This window comes from Hyperoodon ampullatus (genome assembly GCF_949752795.1).
Source record: "Hyperoodon ampullatus genome assembly, chromosome: 18".
NCBI classification, from domain to species: Eukaryota; Metazoa; Chordata; class Mammalia; order Artiodactyla; family Ziphiidae; genus Hyperoodon; species Hyperoodon ampullatus.
Window position 1 is genome coordinate 18,145,864 of NC_136931.1, and position 16,695 is coordinate 18,162,558.

Genomic DNA, 16,695 nt, shown 5'->3' on the forward strand with positions numbered 1-16,695 from the left:
GGCCAGGAAGGGGGGCGGGCAGGGGCACGTAGGCACCCTCTACCTGGCCTATACCCGCTAGGGGATTACACCAATGAGGCCCATGAAGAAAGTGGGGAAGGAAAAGATAGGAAACAAAGAGATGCCAGAGGAAAAATAGAAGGAAACAGCTTCCCTTTCTCAAAACAGCTAAATCGGTAAGAGAAACTTTCCCTATGTTCTCTGCTTTCTCACCTTTTTCTCATTTATTTGAGAGGCAGGAAAGAAAGGGAAAGCAATCCGGAAAAGCAGACAAGGTAGAGAAGAGGAAATGAGCGCTGGGGTGTGGACGGCCCTCCTGGAAGCCCAGCACTGGGGCACCAGAGGGAACTGCAGCCACCACTGCAGCAGCCTGGGAGGGGTGGCTGCCTGGGAAGCCCCATCTACTTGGTCCTAGCGCCGCACAGAATCTCTGTCCACGTCCCCCTGCCCCACCACTCCTGGAAATGCTGCCAGGTTTTGTTTGCAACCAAGTCAGGGCTTCCAGCATCTGCCCAATTGGAAATAGCTTTTTTAATGAAAAGAGCCTAGCACTCGGAACCAGAAGTCTTGTGCTTGAGACACAGCTCTACTACCTCCTGGCTGCCTGACCTTGCCCAAATTCTCTGGGACTTAGCATCCCCCCCCCCCCAGGAGGGGTTCCAGTGGTTTCTTGCTCCATAGGTCTCAGGTAAATCATTTTACTGATTAATAACCCTGAAAGATTACCCAAGTGGGGAGGTGGATGGGGATGGGAGAAGGCTGATGAGGCCAGCTCCCTGCCCTCCATTCTGAGGCCTTCTCCCCATCTCCCCTCCTTGCCACCTGCCTGATCTGGAGAATCCTGTTTCCTCCTCCACCACCACCACCCACCCTTTGCAGACAATGAGGTCTCACTTCCAAGCTTGCTCCAAGTCTACGTCTCACTAAACCCAACTCCTGACCGCCACCTCAACACAAACACACTTTCTTGCCGGGGGTCTTTTCCCCTGCCACCTCTCACATAGGAGGGGTGAGGAACACGCAGTTAGTGCCTCAATCAGCCGGAGACTCAGGCCTCAGCAGTCCAGCAGCTTCGGTCCGGAAAGTACTGTTGGCAGCCTTGCCTCTCCGGGAAGCGCGGCCTCCGGGCGCTCTGCCCCGCCGTCCCGGGGAGCCTGCCGCGTACTTCCTCTGCAGGACTCCCGTCCTTCCTTCTCTCCCCCGCCCCCCCAGCCCGCGGCCGTCGCACGCGCTTGCGGCCCAGGGGTCCCTAGGCCCTGCATCCACCGCCCAGGAGCACCCCCGCCCCCCTCTAGAGCTCACATGCCATGGGGGCGCTGCGGGTACTACTGCCCGCCTGCGCTCTGGGAAAGGGCAGGGGGCGCCGAGGCCAGCCCAGCGACCTGCCGGGCGCTGGCGCCCCGCCTCGGTGCAGTGCCGGAGGCGGTGCCCACCAGGTTAACGCAGCCGGGAAGACACTGGCCAGGCTTCTCGCCCACGCCAGAGCCTCGCCTTCTGGCAAAGGCGGTGCCGGCCACACCCACGTGCGGGTTTCCCACGACCCAGCCTGGAAGGAACGGAAAACCCAAGGAATCAGTCGACCCAGGCCTCACTCATCTCCTCGGGGGCCCCAGCTACCTTGGCAAAGTGTGCCTGCAGACAAAGACGGCGTCCCCGGTGTCGCCGGCCCCCTCTTTTCCCAGGCGGGACACCCTCCCTCCCCTGCTCAGGAAGTGGAGACATTACCTCGGCACCCCTACGCCACACAGGACCCAAGAAGGTCCCGCAGCTGGAGACCCCACGTGCAATCAGGCGCTGGTGCGGGGCTCTGCCTCAGGTGGCCCTGCCCAGACAGGGGGCCGTCACCCCCAAGCCGGCGGAGGGAGCCTCTTGCCCCCCCATACCCTTCGCTCGGAAGGGATCCACGAGAGCTCGGCCCCGGTAGGCTAACACGCACCCGGCTTCAAGGGCAAGAGGTTGGGGGCGCTCCCTAAGCCCTCCCCCTACCCCCAGAGATGAGGGAAAGAGAAAAACCCCAGACAAGGATGCACGCCGCCAATCTACTCCCAACACTTTGCGGGGCTGCCCAGTCTGCAGCCTCTCCAGCTGACAGGTGCGCCCTGCTGCGGGGCCCACACGCGTCGGGGTGGAAACTTGCGCGCGGGGTAGGGGCTCTTTCCTTTGCGCCCGGCCGTCCTCCCGGCCCCTCCGAGCCCCTAAGGTAAGGGGAGCCCAGGCCGCGGGTACGTGCGGCCGTGACCCGGCTGACCCGCAGAAACCCGGGCGCCGAGCATCTTGGTGCCTGGACAGGTGCGAACCCCTGGGCGGGCCTGGGGCAGGGAGAGACTCCAGCCAGCCTCGTGCCCCTCACCGTCGCCCGCCTCCCAATCCATTCACAAAACAGGAGCCACAAGGGAGGAAGGGAGGAGAGGCTGGAGAAGGAGAGGATGGAGGAAGAAAGGGAGGAGGGGTCAGCGGGGAGGGGGCTGCAGGAACGGGAGCCGGGAAGCTTGGAGATGCCGCAGCCTTCAGCCCGCCTCCTGGCGCTGGACGCCGCGCCCGCACGGCCCTGGGTGCCGGCGGGGTCCGCGGGGCTCAGCAAGAGGCACCCCTGGAGCCCGGCGCGCCCGGGTACCCCGCGCGGCCCGCCCCTCCGAGGCAGCCGGCCGGCCGGCCGGGCCTGCGCTCACCGTGCCGCCGGCTGCCCGCGCTCCGGTGCTCAGCAGGCCCGCGGCTGCTCCATGCCCCTCCTCCCGCTCCTCGCCGCCGCGCCTCTCTCCACCGTGCGCCGCCGCCACCGCGCGCTCCGACTGAAGAGCTCCAGCCCCGCCGAGCCGCCTTTAAGTACCTAGCGCGTCCCCGCCGGGAGAGGCGCCCTCCTCCGGCCCTGGGGCCGGCAAAGTTGGGAAGAGTGGGAGGGCTTCCCCGAGGGCCGCGAGGTAGCACCTCCTTCCCGGCTCGGCCGGAGGTAGCCCCACGCCGCCGGCGCGCGGTGGGACGCAGGGTCCCGAATGCACGCGGCTACTCCAGTTCGCAAAGATTCAAAAGAGTCTCCGCACCCTCCGAAAATGGGTTCCCCAAGCGGGGCCGAAAGCCGAGCTCCTCCGCGCTCGTTCTGGGACCAACTGCCCGGGGGTGGGGGTGGGGGTGGGGTGGTGGGGTGGTCATTGTGCTCAATCTAGAACCTGAAGCGTAGTTAACTTCAGTATAACCCATAAGGGCTTCCAAAATTGTGACTCTCAGTTGTCCCCTCCTCTGCAAAGCGGGCGAGCGGGTAGAAATCCCTCGACTGCAGCACGCGAAGGGACTGTGCGCTGTATAGGGTACTCCCTAAAGCCCAGACCCCAGAACCTTCCTGCCGGCCAAAAAAAAAAAAAAAAAAAAAAAAGGCTCAGAAGAGAATGCTTGTTAAATACAGAAAGACTGGTCAAAGGTGTTAACAATTGTGAAATTGTGACAAGCTTAGCTTTGAATCCCGCAGTGGGGCGCTGATGACTTTAACGCTTTTTGAAAAGCTGCAATGGTTTTGCAAGAACCTTGGAAGTTGGTGTCCTAAAGCCAAAACCAACTCTCCTCTCTTTACACCTTTATTTCCGACATCCATGACCTCCTAAATTCCCAACTGATCTCATCGCCAGAGGTTTCCAAGCTCCCAAAAGCTGGTGCTAGACTTGGGTGAGGTGAGGTCTCATGGGGTTGGGGGGAGGTGGGGAGTTCTTAGCAGAGGAAGTTAGTTCAGAACGAGCTGAACACGCTGGGTTTCTAAATCTCAGAAAATCTTGGAGGTATTATAATTGAAGACTAGTAAAAAACGAATTTACATATCTTCCAGATACACCTGGGACAATTTCCATCACTTTTTCCAAGCTGCAAAAAAATTTATAGGAACCTGAGTTGCAATCTGTAAGCTGCTCCTCTCAGAAGTCTTAGGGGCTCACCCTGACTCACTCTGGGCCACAGGGCTCACCCCTCAGTCCCCCAGGCAAGCAGACCCCTGGCACACCTCCTCCACCCCCCACCCCCGCATCTTGTGTTATATAAACCAAATCACTTCTGGCTTTTGCTTGAGAAAATCATCACTAATATGCTACATGGTTTAAACATTCTTTGTGTGCTTTTTAAAACTAGTATTCGCAATGGGAATGTGTTTTGAACCTCAGATGGGCCCTAATAAGAGCAAACAAGGCACAGGTGGAGAGAGAAGCCCTTGGTTAAGAGGAGGACTCTGGAGTCAGTTCTGCCCCTAGCCGTGTGGCACTAACCTCAGTGTCTTCATCCCAGAAATGGGACTGAGTATCTACTTGACATGGTTGTCACAAGGATTGAAGCGACTGACTGAGAGTAAGTGCTCAGTAAAGGTTAACTGCAGCCAACTTCAACCAGAGAACGGCATCTGCTTGCTGATGCTATGGATTCTACATGCCTATCCCTCCAGGATGTGACACTTGGTGACAGAGAGTTCAGAGATCAGTGTTCATGAAAAATGCCTTGTCTCAATTGCATTACGGACTTCTTGAGCTCTGGGCCACCGCCTCTACGTCCAGGGGCATCACAGAGCCTGGAGTTGCCAGAGACTGGAGGAGCTATCTGATTCTACCTCCCACCCAAATTTGCCATCTGCAAAATTTTAGAACAGGGGAAACAAGCAGGGGCTGGGCGGCAACAAAGATGAGTGCATCGGCCTGGTGGGGAGCCAAGGTCCCATTTAAAGGAGATGTCCCTTTGAGAGGAAGGGCCCAGCGTGGCCAGGTGCTCTGTTGTTGAGAAGCCAGAAATCCAGATTTTTACGTGAAATCTCCTCATATTAAAGTGTTAGCTACTAATTCAAACGTTAAAAAACACTCCACAGGCCAGGCCAAATGTGTCTGAGTCAGATCCAACCAACTGGCTGCTTGCAAGTGACCTGTTTAGACGCTTAAGGAACGGAGCAGCCAGTTTGGAAAGGTCCCGTCTGCCCTCAGCAACACAGCAACATGACTTCTTGGGTGCAAGTTTCCTGGGGCTGCTCCAGGCTCATCTCATGCCTAGTTAATTTCTAAGGCTCCAAATTTGTCCCACAGGCTTAGTGCCTGTCTCACGCAGCTGGTTCCAGGGAGGTTTATAGGGGGTGTGCTGGTACAGCACCACCTCACTAGTCAGTTAAAACCTCCGAAATGAACAGCAGGTCCAGATGCAACATTATGAGAACAGTAAACACTCTGCCCATATCAATTGCCTTGGCCACCTCAATGGCTTCCCCCAGGGAGCAAATTCTCTTTTTCTGGTCTGCAGGGCCAGCAACCTGGTGTTATCAGACAGCTTGGAGAGTCTTTACCTTTGTGGCCCCACAGGATTTGCCTGTAATTAACATCCACTTTGCCGTGTCCTATTTGCATTCATCTCTTCAGGGGGAGATGGGTAGGGGAATCCTTAAGGGGCTGATACAATAAAGCTCACATTTATCTCTGCTTACCACTGGGGATTTAGAAATAGGACTAATTCCATACCCAATTACTTAAAAATGTGAATTCAGAGGTTGCTGAATTGGCTTTTACACAGGTTCCAGAGGGTAAACCTCCTATTCAGCTCTGTAGCAGAAGATTCATGCGGCATTTCAACATTCATTTACCAAACACTGAAGACCTGCTCTGAGCAGAGAAGGATGCTTTGGCACTGCGAAGTCTCAGGCTGGTCCCTGCCATCTAGATGGTTATCCGTTCTGAAGACAAATACACTTCAAAAATTAAGTCACCATACAAGAAAGTTTATAATTAAATGTTGATGAGAGAATCCAACTGCAAGAGTTTGAAGATTTCAGGAAAGAGATCTCTGTGAGCTGGTATGGGCTGGGCAGAGTTTCATGGAGGACTTGAGCTGACTGTGTAGAGACAAGAGCATTCTAGACAGGAAACAAAGCTTACGAACAAGAGAAGGTAGAGGAATGGGTGAGGTGTGTCTGAAGGCCAGCAAACAGAGGTCTGGATGAAACAAGAAATTTAAACTGAAGAAGTTGCAACGGTGCCTGCTCTGTAGAAAGTGCCTGATAAAGTCTAGCTGCAGAGAAGAAGGAAGCTAGGGATGGATTCTGGAAGGCCTTGGGTGACTGAATAAGGAGTTTGGATTTTATCCAGTAGGTAACAGAGAATATTGAAGATGTCAGAGCAAGGTAGTAAGAGGTTATAAGTATTGTTTGGGGATGGCTGAGCCAGTGGTGTTTTGGGGTAAGGACTAGGAATAGGGTAGGAGACCTGTTAGGAGGCAGATAAACCACAAAAAAGGGGTGAGAAAGGGCAGCTGTGAGAATTGTTGGTGCTGCCCTCAGGAAGTGGAGGTGAGGGCAGGCAGTGCCAACTATCTTGGGCACAAGTGAGAGCACAGGTGGAGGAATAATCAAGGAAGAGACTTCTACAGTTCCGAGGGTGGAGGGGGCCATTCTCAAAGCTCTGGAGGTTTTGAGATGACTGGAGCTGACAGTACCACAAACATATATTTCACCTTTCAACTAATTTTCAAATTCAAACCCATGAAATACTCAAATACCTTTGTGCCAATAGGAGCCTGCCATTCGATCCCTCTTGTCATCACTCGTGCTTGAAGCTGCGGGACAACCCTGCCAGCCACTAACCAGGAGTTGCTTTGCTCCGCTGGTAGCCTAGTGAATGACTGGGTGGGGGAGGGGCGGAGGGATGGTCTAGTTCCACAGGCTGCCCCCTCCCCCTCTGACCTCACGCTTTAGTGCTCCACTCTGGCATCCAGCCCACAGCCTCCAGCAAAGCCAAGCAGAATGGGGGATGGCAGCCAAGCCACCAGGTCTCCCTCAGTCCCTCCAGGCTTCATCCCATCCACTTCCTCTGGGCTGACCACAATCAAATCCTCTTGAAGGTAATGAAGGTGAATTTAAATTGGCCCCCAAAGAGTAGCTGGTTATGCCCCCCAGCTGACTACACAGGGCCTCCTCCTCAAGGCAGCCTATAATCTGCCACACTAGTTCATACATAATTCCAGGTGGAAAGTGTATGCCTTGACAGCGGCAAGGCAGCTACTACCAAGCAAAGTTATCCCTTCATAACTCTTCCCTCTTACCGACAAGTACTCTGTAATCAGTACCATTTCTAGGTGCTATGTTTGAAGAAGCAGGCTTAAGGACTTTTCTGTCCTGCAGTTACAATGGTTAGATTTTAACTCCAGTCTCTCTCCGTGTATGGAAGAGTCATTTTCATTTCAAAGTAAAGGGCCTCTGCTCTGCTGGAGGCAGAGCTGCCAGCTCCTACTAAGGGGCTAGGTTCTTTTATGCTGGCTTGAAGGTCAGGATTAGAAGGGCACACAGAACGAACGATAACCAAGTGTCAAGCCAGACCTGGAGATGTTTTCTTGAAATTCTGAACAGGAAAAGCTCTTCCTGGCCATCTTTCCTTCCTCTCCCTCCCCCAGGTGAATGCAGAAAGAAATCCAGAAGGCGATTTTAAACCATAACCTACCTTCTTGGCAGAATATTGTGCAGCTACTGAATATAATGTAATGTTCGGGAAGAGAATGTAGGCATAGGCAAAAAGCTTATAATGCAAGGTTAAGTAAAAAAGGCAGGACACAAAAATTGTCATGTATGAATGACTACATTTACGTTGTTTTCTTTTGAATCCTATGAATTAAAGGGCAGGAGAGAAATTCACCCAGATATTAAGATCAGGTTTGTTTGGGTGGTAGAAAAATGAATTTTTTCTCTTTGCCCTTTTCTCTGTATTCTCCAAACATTCTATAAATAAGTATAGTAGTCTTGTAATAAAAAGATTATTTTAAAATGATATGAATTGTAAATTCACAGAATTTCCTTCTAAACTAGCGCTGGGTGGGATACAGCCCATATCATACATGGGCTCATGTGAGAAAGTCTGGCAACCTCAGTCTACTAAGAAAGCAGGAAAGTTGGGAGGGCCAGGATATAGGATTAGTGGTAGCCAAAACTCCAGTACTTTGCTTTATTTAAATCCCTCCCACTGTTCCTTTGAGAGAATTTTTGCAGGGAAGAGGGGAGTATGTAGAGCTGTGCCTGCTCATCCAGCAGCTCTGAGTGAATTATAAAAAGACTCCTTCTTCCTTCCTCCTGGCAACACAGCCCAGAGCAAGGGCACGCGGCTTGCCTGGCACAGCCCAGGTGGTGTCAGCCCCCACTCAGCCCCTTCTCCAGGGTCACAGTGATCCTGGGGAAGGGAGGCAGGTGCGCTAAATGTGGGCTCTAGTAGTACCCTGAAAGGATGCTTTTCCTGAAAAAAAGTATTTCCAAGAATGATGATGTCAACAGCATTGCACTCCTGCCCGGGGAGAGGCTGTCTCCTCTGGGTGTTGTAAACCTACCCCCATGCCAGTACCAATGGGTACGTCCACACCCACACGTGCACGTAACATACTGTACACAGAACGGACACACGCATACTTGCTCATTACACAAGCGCACACTCACTTTCCCGGACTTCAGCGGGATGCAATCCCAGCCTACAGCCCCAGTTGCAGGATCAGCAGGAGAACAAAACCACTTAAGGTAACCTCGTTCCAAATTCATTTGGCTTCGTTACAATAACATCAACCACAGTTCTTAAATGTGCCGGCGCTTCTGCTTCATGTCCTTTTTCTTGATTAAAGACACTGCTAGTCACTGTCACAGAGGAGGTCCGAAGCTGGATCCTCCATAAAAGCAATAAGAGAAGAGCTGAGGGTAGAGGCAGTTCCCATCAGCTCCTTCGTGGGGAGAGACCCCCCAAAATATGTCCCACTCTCAGATTTTTTTTGTTAGGACACCCCCCTTACACACACATTCTCTCTCTCCCTCCCACTCCCTCCCTCTCTCTCTCTCTCTCTCCTCTTTTCTCACCAGATAAGCTAATGTAGTGTTTCTCACGTCTGGCTGCTGCACGTTAGACTTTTTTTTTTTTTTTTTTTTTTTTGGCGGTACGTGGGCCTTTCACTGCTGTGGCCTCTCCCGTTGTGGAGCACAGGCTCCGGACGCGCAGGCTCAGCGGCCATGGCTCACGGGCCCAGCCACTCACGGCATGTGGGATCTTCCCGGACCGGGGCACGAACCCGTGTCCCCTGCATCGGCAGGCGGACTCTCAACCAATGCGCCACCAGGGAAGCCCACGTTAGACTTTTAAAACCTGGGGAGCTTTTTGAAAAACTAATGCCTGGACCCTATCCCAGATCGATTTAGTCACAATCACTGGGGGTGAGCCCCAGGCTTGAATTTTTTATTTAATTCCCTAGGAGATTCTATTACACATCCAGCAGTGAGAACGCATCCTGAGGATTCTCCTCAGCTGGGTTTGCAAGTGCATTTCTGGCACTGGGAGGACAGCAGACAGACAGCCAGTCCCAGAGGTGAACTCCAGCGTACAAGTATCTATCCATTTTCCTCCAGCACCATGCCTGCCACGCTTGTTTGAATTAAGTGACCTTAAAAACTTAACAATGAACCAATGAGCTATTAAGCCAGAAGGAAAAAAAAGAAAAAGGAGAAAAGACACTGATTTGAGGTGGAAATTAGGAGGGAGAGCCAAGGAGAAACAGAGGCGGGCAGACAGGACCAGCTGGGCACGTCACTCCCCAGATCTCCGAATCTACCTGGAATTGGGTTGATATAATCTTTTTGTTGGCAAAGGTGCTGCCTGCTTTTTCCAGAAGAACTGGGGGAAAGCCACGGAGGAGAGAGTTGCCAGAAACAACTAGGATTAGTTTTTGTTTTACAAAGGACAGGACTTCTGTACACTGAGGGCTTTTCCTACCTAGAGGATGGGTTAGGGTAGTGGATGTGGGCTGCTCTCTTTTGGGGCATGGAGTCTCCATGACTCTCTCTCACATGGTCCTGGCCTTGGCCACAGAGAAACACCCACATGGCTGATGCTGGAGCCTTGTTCTTTGCACTCTCTGAACAGCACTGATAGTTTCTTTGGAAAGTGGCAGGGGGATCACCCCAGGCCCAGCTCTTCGAAGCATCAGCACCACCATTCTTTTAGTAAAGACAGCCTAATTTCAGGCTGGCCCTTCCCTAAGATTAACATGGTCACCATAGGTTTTGAAGTTTGGAAAGTGGTGTGTGGTCTAATAAAGGGGTGTGTGAATGTGCCCCACCCAGGCACTGTTCTGAGCAGGTTTTAGCTCTTAAGGCAGACAGTGAAGATTAAATTTTACATCATTTAATAAACCACTTAAACGCCCAGTAGCTCTTCCTCGTTCCCCAGCAGAGAGGGTAGGGTGCTCCTGCAGCTCCGAAGCTGCCCCACAAACGGCCCTCCTCTCCTAACACCAACAACTCTCACCCTCAGCCCCCCTGCATCTCTGAGATGGAGTTAGGTGCTGGCTAACTGGTTCCTTCCTATAAGAACTAGCAAATAAAGTCAGAAGTTTCTCTGCTCTAGTGCACTCACTCGCTTCTCCCTTTTTCTCTTCCCATCTGCAAGAACTTATCTCTCTGGACCTTATTTTTCCCTTCTGCAAAATAGGGCCATTAATTCCAGTCTCATTTTTTTCTCTGAAGGAATGGTATGGAATAGAGCTATCAATGTATATATGTGAGAAATACATACACAAGCATTAAAACGATCCATTGTTATCATTCTGAGATACCAAAATCTGAGAACCAAAACCCTGCTTACAGGAGGTAAAAAGGTAAAACAAACAAAAAAACAACAAACCTTCAAAGGAGACATTTCTGGGCTCTGACTGGAGTTCACAGGAAGACTTACTACATTTTCTATGTTCCCACACACGGTGCGGCAGCTTCAAGGGTCTACTACCTTAGCCACCCCCAGAAAGAAGAACAGGGCTTTCAGTGAGCAATTTACAAAAGCTGCCGAAGTACAGGAGCAGGTGGGCTGGGGGGCTTTAGCAAATCTCATCTCCAGCTGCTAGGCAAACTACAAGGTCAAAAACAAGATCTATAACAAGTTCTGGTGTTTGAGGTTAGGTTTTGATGTACGTGGGCACTATCTGGAGGGAATCAGGGCTGAGGTTTATCTTGACATACATGGTCCATCTGAACAAGCAGGGAACCACTGTCCTTATCCTCACTTATATTAACAGTTTTTTACCACTTGGAAATATAGTGTCTATTGGGTGGCAAAAAGCTCAGCCTTGGGAGCCAGACTGCCTGGGTCCAAATACTGGTTTGGCTACTTCTCACTAACTACGTAATCTGGAGCAAGTAATTAGCCTCTTGTGTGCCTCAGTTTTCCCATCTGTAAAGCAGGGATAATAATAATACCTACCTCGGGGCTTCCATGGTGGTGCAGTGGTTAAGAATCCGCCTGACAGTGCAGGGAACACGGGTTTGAGCCCTGGTCCAGGAAGATCCTACAATGCCTCGGAGCAAGTAAGCCTGTGCGCCACAACTACTGAGCCTGCGCTCTAGAGCCCGTGCTCTGCAACAAGAGAAGCCACCACAATGAGAAGCCCGCGCACTGCAACAAAGAGTAGCCCCTGCTCGACGCAATTAGAGAAAGCCCGTGTGCAGCAACAAAGACCCAACGCAGCCAAAAATAAATAAATAAATAAAATAATAATACCTACCTCATGGGCCCAGTGTGAGGATTTAGTGGATTAATATATGTCAAGTGTACAGAACAGCACAATAAGCTCTGTTAACTGATTATGATGTACAGTGATGTAGAGCTACAGCATTCATCCATCCTGTGTTTTACAGGATGAACCTGATACTTTAAGGGGCCGTCAGACCTGATGTCCTGAGGCTGGTGTGGGAACCGTGGTCATTATCCTGGGGACACCTCAAACCCCATGAGAAGGCATACCCTAACACTCAGGACGGAGTCTCAGAGCTGAGAGCCTAGTCAGAGCTCTTTTGAATACACCTGCAGGAGCTCAGGACTTCTCTTCAGGACAAGTACTTGTAGCTGGACTTTGGCTGCCGGTGAGCATACTTGCAAAGTGTTATTGTGCCCCTACCGGTGGTTTTGATACACAGAAAACTCCATCCCCTGCAGATTTCCTGCGCCCGAATTATTTAAAGAACGGTGTTAACACTTTGATGTGGTGACTGAACCTGCATTGCATGGTTATTAAAGCAGTGTCAGCTGAGGATGGAGGAACGTAGATTGGCCACAAGCATGTTGGTGGAAGGAACACTGAAAATGTTCGTATCTTCTGGATCCAGCCTTCCAACCTCTTAGGACTTATCCTATAGAAACACTTCAGTATGCAAAGAGTTATGCTTGAGAATCATTGGAACTTAGAAATAATTCAACTGACCATCAAGAGGCAAATGCTTAAACCAGCTGTGGCTCATCTATACAATGGAAGACACACCACATCACAGAGGAGAGGGGGCTGTAAGTACTGAGTGTCTCCAAGGTATGTGACTAAGAAAAAAATCTATGGGACACTCTTTATGGTGACAATCCCATTTTTGTTTTTGAAAGCAGTAAGGTATATTCGTGTTCGTTTGGGAAAAGGATGAAAGGAAGGAAAGATCTGGAGGGATATACACCCACCTGCTGGTCAGTGGTAACCGTGGGGTAGGAGTGGAGGCGAGATTGTGCGAATTCTTCTTTGTTACATATACTTTAAATTTGTTATATTTCATAAAACATATAATCTGCACACGTGTGCATACACACACACACACACGCACACAGCCAGGGCATGTGTACCTGAGGGCTCTGCCACTCCTCAGCACTCTGAGGGCAGGGAGCCAGCACAGGGTCGGCATCCCTCAGCTCGTGTCAGCAGAGTTCCAATGACTGCTTCGTGGGACCCACATGCCAGGGCTCCTGTGTGTATATGAGCACCTGAGCGCTTCCCAAACTGTGCTCTAGTTGAAAGGGCTTTGCTGCTATACTAATTTTAGGGGGAGAGGCTCCATAGGATTCAAGAGATGTTCAAAAGAGTCTGCCTCAAGCCCCCCAGGAGACTTGGGCCAAATTCCACCAAAAGGGAATAACTATAGTTTGCCTCTCTGTTCCACGATGTTGTTGTATCATACAAGTTCATGGGTAAAAAACGACCTTCCAAACTAAAGGAAACAGAGAAACTGATCTTGCTATTCTATGCCCTCAGGGACTGCAGAGTGTCATGGGGGTGGGGGCAGGTAATACCTGAGCCTCCTGGGAGTACGGACCTACTTGAGTCAGCATGAAGAACACTGGGGAGGGACAAGAGGGATGACCCTTCAAATAAGTGGGTGCAGCCCCTTCCAGGGCTGATGGTGCAGGTCTGTGCTGCCTCTACACCCGCTGGCGGGCACGGGGTACGCCGAGCACAGCCCTGAGCCCCGCCAACAGGGAGGAGCGCAGCAGTCGGTGTTCTAGAAGACAACTCCCCAGCCCCCAAGTGGCCAGTCAGCTCCGAGCAGAGTGGTGCATGGAAGTGAGGTGCCGTGCACTGCAGGGAGGCTGCCACGTGTGACTGCAGAAGCTCTGTGGCTGCAGGACTCGCTGGAGGACACAGCAGAGCCCTTAGAGGTCACGCCTGCTGCTGTCCAGGAGGCAGTGGAAGAAGACCACTCCCCAGGCCCCCGTCGTGGTCAGGGCAAAGTGGCTTGCCTCCCACAGCCCACCCTGGAACTCAGCTCCCGTTTTGACTCTCTCCCTTGCCACTGAAATTCCAGCTGAGCTTTTGGATTTCTGTGCAAAGAGACTGCAGAAGCCGATCAGGCTTTGTACAGGTCAGGTGAATCATCCCCCAACCAACTGATAACTTTCAGTGTCTTGGCCATCCCTCCACTGCAGGTGGCAGGCAAGGCTCCCTTCACTCACGGCCTCACAGACAAAGAGATGCAGCAGGGCAGGGACGAAGGCCAGACCAACCCGTCTGCTGTCCTTTCTGGGGCCCATGAGGAGAAACGGCTGCTGCCAAAGAAGGGGTTGGTGAAAGGGGATGGGGCTCACCGCTTCCAAACTGAGAAAAAACTGGTTGGATGTGAATTCCTCTGGCTCAATATGTTTCCCATTTTACAGCTTTTATCATCTTGGCCTCAAAGCACTTTCCAAAAACAAGCTGAAGGGGCTTCAGGTGGAAACAGGTCTGTGGCTGCCCCCTCACTCAGAGCAGTCCGCAGGCTCCACACTGTTCGGCACGCCGCCCCCTGCACCCCGTGCGCGCCACCTCCTGCCCGCTCACCGTGCTCCGCAGCACTGCCCTCCTCTCTCACCTCCAGGCTCTGGCGCTCGCCGCTCCCTTTGCCTGGACTGCTCTTCCCTCAAGTATCTTCATGGCCGCTCCCTCACCTCCTTCTGATCCTTACTCAGACTTCAACTTGTCAGTGAGGCCCTCTCTGGACAACTTATCCAAACTCACAGCTCTCACCCCATACACTGCTCACCCCTCCTTCCCGACTTGATTTTTCCCTAGAGCATTTATCACCACTTGATATCCTGCTTTATTCTTCATCTTACTTGTTGCCTGTCTCCTCCTGCTACAACGTAAGCTTCCCCTGAAGGAAAGCATTTTGTTCACTGCAGTGTTCTCAGCACCTGGTGCAGCGTCTGGCACATAGTAGGTGCTCAACAAATTGTTGTCGTCGTTGTCTGTGATTCGCTTTCCTACCCTCCTGTCCCCGGTCAGCCCTTACACGTGGGTGGGTCGGCAGAGCCATAGGAAAGTGAAGGAATGGAGAAGAGAGGTGAAGAAAGAAGAATATGAAAATATGGAAAAGTATGTGTTTGGAAAGATGATAAGGAGTAAAGTGCAAGTTAAGAGATTTCTGATTAAATAAGAGAGTGTGTAGAAGGGTAAGTTTGTGCCAAGGAGGAAGGACAAAACAGCAGAGAGGGAAACTCTCCAGAATGTCCAGTAAGTCTAACCTGATCAACCAGTTGACACTTGGGCAGAGAGCCTGGGGTTTGGCTGCAGCCACAGCTTTGGGCCCCTGCCTGTCTCTTGCCACAGTGCCATCCTCTGGAGACCAAGGGAGATGTGCCGGTGGCCTAGAAGAGGAGGAAGAAGCAGGGAAGGGAAAGGGGGCAAGTAAAAAACCAATGAGTGATACAGGGGGGCGTGGGACAGACTGCTATGCAGTGGAAGGGACTGGAGGTGCGAGGCCGGGAGAGTTTTTGTAGCAGAGACAAAGGGAGGAGACTGGAGGAGCAGCAGGAGGAGGTGGCCGCAGAGGCAGGAGAGACGGGCAGAGGTGGGAAGCAAGCACAGGGACGCTGCTGTTACACAGAAGCAGACACGCCTCTCGGGCCTGTGCAGGAAAGTGTCACTATTGCTCCAGCCATCTGCCCCTGGAGTTCTGTGCCTTTTTCTTTTTCTTAAGTTTTGCGTTCTTATTATCGTAAAGCTCTCAATTCTCATGCTGTTTCTCAAGGATGGAGACATATATAGATATAGATATCTATATACATAAACATGGGAGATTATTTTACAATTTGGTAATTTTTAATATTTTGATCATATTTGGTGTTTAGAAGGGTTACATTAAGGTATCCTCCCCTTGAGTTTGGTAACAAGGACAGAAAAGGTCACTCTCTGAAACTGAATCCATCAAAATCAATAAAGAACAGATGCTTTTAGCCAGTTGCCAAATAATTCAAATTAAGAGTCAATTTATAAATGGAGATAAGGGGACCAGAATGCTTTGTGAGGCACTCCCTAGACTAGGTGTTTAGACTAGAGACTTTCTCAGTCTAATCAAGCTGATCAATTAGGATATGTCCTCAGAACTGAAATACATTTAATACAAATAAAGTTGTAAGCTAAACCAACCGTCTAACATACCTAATCTGATTATCTTAAGTGGGTTTTATGGGGTTTAGTTAGAGGAAGGCCAAGAAATAAAAACTTTTAGTGTATATCCAGCTGGTCCAAAGGAGATTCTTCTCTGATTTGAAAGCCCAATCCTGATTTTCTAGACATCCTTGATTTGGATAATGGAATAATCCAGCTACCCCAGCTGAACGGAAATATTCCTTGAAAACATCTGACTGCTTTTGTTCACTGCTCTCTAGGCTAACCTGTGGGCCATAGCTTCCTGTGAGCTGGCCTCTTTAAAGGGATGCTCACCAGAAAGGTTCTAAGCTAAGGACGCGTCTGTAATCTGGCCAGAAGAAAGTAGCCTGATGTTAACTGGCAAGTGGGCCTGCTTGTAGACAGTCCTTCAGTCACCTGAGAGTTTTGGGAAACTGTGTTTTGGTTCTCTGGGCCTGGTCACCAGAGAGTGGGGATAGAACCCTGTGATAAAATTCAGCCCTGCAGAGCTGAGGACTGGTTAAGGACTCTGGGTTAGCCTCACCAAGGTGTTGATGACTGGGATGGGTTGTCTGAAGCGATCATCCAGCATGTCCTTTTAGTCCTCTTTTTTAGCTACAATCAAAATTCAGGAGCCAAAATACATAAATAGATAAAAAGACGTCTAGAGTGCTACGTGTGAAATGACTTCAGTAAACCTGGCATCAGGTCACCAATACACAATGCATTTTCCAACAGGCATTTAGTACGAACACATTGTCCAAGCATTCCTCTTTCTCAAGGAGCAGAAGACTGAAGGCGGGATAGAAACTCTCTCATCTGAGATGTTTGTGGCTCTTTTCTCCTATCATCAGGGCAACTCTGTGCTAACAGTAGCAGAGGGAGTGAAAGAAAATGGCCTGGGAGAGCAAACACAGCACTTACCTTTCTTCTCTGGAAGATTCAGCCAGCTTGATTCTCTTTTCTGGAGACCAAATCCTCAGCGCCATAGCTTTCCATCTCAAAAGCAGAAGACCAGATTCAGACCTGTTATTCTTTCCAGCCAAG